Genomic DNA, 5,282 nt, shown 5'->3' on the forward strand with positions numbered 1-5,282 from the left:
ATTCCCCATGTTGGTTTCCCCTAATCACCCATTAAACCCTAGCTAAGAGACTACTCACTCATTATCATATTGATCATGCTAGAAAGGTTGTCAATCATACTAACATAATGAAACATGATGAATAAATGAAAGTAATTAACAATAATTAAAAAGGGATTAAGAGATTATACCTACTAATGATTCCAATAATAAAGCAAGAATAATAGAAGTACTTGAATCCTAGATTGAGAGGTTGTCAATCTCCCAATAATAACCCAAATAATCTTCAATTACCCAAAATAAAGGAAGAACAAGAGAGAGATTAAAGAACTAAAACTTGGATTAAAACTTGATTAATACTTGATTACAATATTGAAGAGAGATTTGATTGATATTAACTACACTAATTATTGATAAGAAGAACATGCCCCTCTAATTAGCCTAATGGGGTATTTATAGTGAAAATTAGGGAGGATGCATTAGGGTTAACTAAGGGCTAAACTAGTAATTACACTTTTTAAGTTGAGCAAGGAGAATCCGGTATTTTCTGAGAGAAGGGCTTCTCTTTTCGTAGCTTGAAGAATGAAAATCGTGTTGTACTGAAATCCGTGCGGATTGGAGTCGGGACGGCCTGATCTGGGCTGAGGAATCCGAGCGGATTCAAGAGAGGGACGCTCGGATTGTGCTGGGGGAATCCGAGCGGATTCCAAGGTGGGACGCTCGGATTGGGCTGGACGGACGGGCGGATTTGGTACAATCCGTTCGGATTGTAGTTCAGCGTCAATTCTTCTTCTTTTCTTCCCTTTTCTTCATAAATTCCTTGGGGATTTCCTCGGGGACTCAAGGATCCTTTTCTCAACATTGTTCTTCTACTATGATATGTACAAAGGCCTTCTAGTCTTGTCTCTCCTTGATGCTTGGTCATTGAATACAATCAATTTAGCCTCGTTTTGCCATGAAAATGCAAGATTCTTACTCCTTTTCTACCAAGGGATCAAAATCTCAAAGAATATGCAAAACAAAGAACTAAAGATAAGAAATGACCCAAATAGGCGCTAAAAAGCATGGAAACAATGGTAATTCGGGGGCTAAATATGCGCCAATTATGGTCACATCATTGTCACCGCTTGGATGTATCGAGTATGGTATGCAATGAGTCTCTATCATGACCATATTTTTCATATCCTCATCATTAAGAACACACCACCTCCCATCGAACCTCAGACTACTATCTGTATGAATAGAGAATCTTGATACTGTCCCTTTCTCTACTCCAGCTCTCCACTCCACAATCTATGGATCCAACTCCTGTTTACTGCGAATATCATCATAAAGATAAGGCTGTACTGTCAAATCTCCCATAGCTTAGCTTCCGCCCTCACTAAAGCATCCTATTGTTCACTGCGGGTCTCACCCCTTCCAACCTTCCGGTCTAGGTCAAGGCTTACCAAAGTTAAATTTAGCTAAATGCATCGATTCAAGTAGTTAGTTACATTTATGAGCAGTGATTAACAACATAGACTCAACAACAAACGAAAGATCCGTAACCTAATTAGCAATTAATAACAATTCATTGACTCCCCTAAATCCTAGCAGGGAGAAATTAGCTAGACATGATAAAAGAAAGAACAAAAGCAAAGGAAAGACAAATAAACATAAACATAAATAAAGGAGAAAAGGGAAAGAAAGAAAGTTACAGTAAATCCGGGAAATGAGAGAAAGGAATGTTTACAGAGAAAGAGTAAAGTAAAAGTATCAAGGAACGCAGTCCAATAAGTGAGAAGAGAGTTATAAATGACGTCCCTCCTTCCTATTTATAGAAAATAGGAATTTTATTTGACCTAATGACGATTTAAAGCTAAAAAGGCCCGAGCCCAATAGAAACCACTCGATCGAGTGATTTGAAACCACTCGATCGAGCAAAATTAAGCTCAAACCACTCGATTGAGTGAAAAATATACTCGATCGAGTAAACCCTAAAATGCAACTACTCGATCGAGTACTTTCCATCGCACAATTCTTGCTTCGCGCACTGAACTTCAGACGGCTGCCATTTTTTCGTTACTTAGGCAAACAGGGCGATTCTGGTGGCGTTGGAAAGCTAAGAGGACAAGCTTTCATATCCAATTGAAATCACCTGAAATTATTTTGTAGAACTCAATATATGGCTCTTCAAAGTAGGCACTAGAATTTTGAAGTTCTTTTGCTCGCCTAGCTATCTTACTTCTTTGCGCATCTCAAAATAGTAGTTTGCAAGCTCCGACTCAACTCATCTCCTAAATTCATGTATAGGTACATGTTTTATGCTTTATTATGCTCCTTTCCAGTTCATACCTGCAAATAATACAAGAGAAACCAAAGTAGACAATTCGGGGCATTTCGTAGCATAAAACTACGATAATAACATAGAAATAAGTGCATAAAAAGGCCTAAAAGGACTATATAAAATGCACGTATCAAATCTCCCCAAACCAAACCTTTACTCGTCCTCGAGTAAACTAAATTCAAACTAAGGGAATGGAAAAGATAACTCAGAGCTAGCTACAAATGCCCACTTAAACCAATTTAATGCAAGCAGACTAACACTTATAGCAAAGCAATAAAATGCAAACAAGTTGTAGGGTGTTTATAAAATAGCTGAACCGTCGACCTTGCAAGACCTTTAATAATGGACTCTCACGGGTCACTCTTCTCTCATGAAGCAAAGGCTGAACATATATATGTAAGAGAGAAAGAAATATAGTCGCTCACCTAAACTACAACCCACATAGACATGCATGTAACTAATATAATAGACAATTCTAGCTACCGTACACACATTCCAACCAAACAAGGTCCTGTAACAGCCGAGGGCTTACAAAAATATGGTAAAGTGAGGCAATGGGTAAGAAAAGGCAAAGCATTTATGGGAATGTGGAGGTATAGGCGGCCAAGCTAGTACCTAAACAAAACCATATGACAACATCCAGTTCTCACTCAATTATAGAATTAAGCACATGTGCCCTTCATTTGGCACAAAACTCACCAAACCGACCTGAGAATACTCCTCAAAAGATATAGATAAAGCATAGGAGCGAAAGCATCTCTGTAACACCCCCATACTCCAAGTGCCTTACCAGGACCACCCAGGTATAAGGACGTTACCATCTCGGTTAGCCGAGGCAATGATAATCAAATAAACAATAATGAAACGATATTTAAATAGTAATACTTTAGCGAAAGGTTACAATCCAAAAACCAAACCAAGTACTAATACATGCTCTCAAAACGGCTGTCTACTGAACTAACTGAAATGTCTATAAAACTACTAGGCTACAGCGGAAGACTTCTATCATCTGATCGTGGCAATCCCAGCTATCCCAGTACTCATGTCATACCTGCACAATATCTGCTCACCATTCCTAAATGGATCACCGCAGGTTTTAAAACATTAACCGGGGTCAGTACTATTTACACAAGAGGTATAATCAACAATACAGTAACCAACACAACTCAAACAATCATACACAATCAAGCACTCCACTCCATCTCCGTCTCTCCGATCGTCTTTGGACTAGCCACGCTGGGGGACCGCGATCGTTCCCACCTAAGCCCCGCTCATCATACCGAGCGATAACCCTGTCCCATTAATGTGCACATCCCCTTCCGTGGCGGGTTCCACGAAGGGCGAAACTAGGGCGTGAAGCCACTCCCGCAAGTGACTCCACTCAGCCGAGAACGCATCTCGAGAACCACAGACAAACAATCACAATCACAACATCGTCTGAATCAACCAATTATACTAATTACAGCACAACACCACACCACATATAAGTAATACTGAGTAGGGAAACCCTACCTGGAAAGCACAATAGTCGACGATCTCACAAACAAGTCAAAAAGCTTCCTCTACGAATCCTCCTCCTAATTATACAAGCACATAATTACTACTATGCACATAACACAACAAAATACCCAATTCCCAATATTAGGGTTTAACTAACTTTGACGAAATATAATAAAAACGATATAAAGGTCTTACCCTCGACGCAAGGATTACAACGGTGTAAAGATAAGTGAAATCCGACCTTCCAAGCTCCGGGATTTGTTAACAATGCGATTAAGGTGACGAACGTAGTTTGCTTTCTCTTCTCATAGTGATTTAGGTTTTAGAAAAGTGATTAGAATGAATGACGAAAAGATTATATACCTTAATCGCATAATTAACAAAACCCGAGAAAACAACCCCCGTAAACCGGCTACTCGATCGAGTAGCCCAGGTACTCGATCGAGTACCCCCCTACTCGATCGAGTATCTTAGTTACTCGATCGAGTACCCAATAGGTCAGAAACTATTTAAAAAGCGCAACTCACCCTTACTCGACAGAGTAAGGCCTACTCGATAGAGTACCCCAAGACTCATAAATACGGAGTATTACAATCTTCCGTCCTTAAAAAGAACTTCGTCCCCGAAGTTCAAACCAACACAAAACAAAGACTCACACTACAACACTCCGACTCAACAATCGAAACAAACTCAACATAAAAACTTGTTACTAACTCAAACTCAACCCGACTCAACGACAACAACTATACCGACACAACATAAAAAGGGTATAAAAACTCTTAAAAACTCTTTGCGATCATCTCCTACCCCCCTAAAAGAAACAAGGTTACGTCCTCGTAACCAAACATAATTGATCAAAAAGAAAAGGGTAGCGCTCTCTCATGATCTCCTCTGCCTCCCATGTAGCTTCCTCTGTGTCGTGGTTAGACCATAGGATCTTAAGCAAAACTGTCTCACCACTCCTAGTCTTCCGAACCTTCCGGTCAAGAATCTGCTTAGGTACCTCAAGATATGATAAAGACTCATCTAGCTCTAAGCTCTCTGCCTCTAACACATGTGACGGGTCACTCACATACTTCCGCAGCTGCGATACATGAAACACATTATGCACTCTCTCTAAAGCAGCAGGTAAAGCCAGACGGTAAGCAACCTACCCAACTCGCTCTAAGATCTCATAAGGACCGATGAACTTCTGACTCAGCTTGCCTTTCTTCCCAAATCTCATAACCCCACGCATAGGAGACACTTTCAGAAGAACCTTATCCCCAACCTGAAACTCTATATCCCGGCGATGTAGATCCGCATAACTCTTTTGTCGATCCTGAGCTGCTCTCATCCGTTCCCTGATCATCTTAATCTGTTCAACCATCTCATGTACCATCTCTGGTCCTAGAACCACTGCCTCAGCACTATCGTCCCAACAAATCGGACTCTTGCATCTCCTCCCATATAACGCCTCAAACGGTGCCATGCCAAT

This window comes from Silene latifolia, unplaced genomic scaffold (genome assembly GCF_048544455.1).
Source record: "Silene latifolia isolate original U9 population unplaced genomic scaffold, ASM4854445v1 scaffold_57, whole genome shotgun sequence".
NCBI classification, from domain to species: domain Eukaryota; kingdom Viridiplantae; phylum Streptophyta; class Magnoliopsida; order Caryophyllales; family Caryophyllaceae; genus Silene; species Silene latifolia.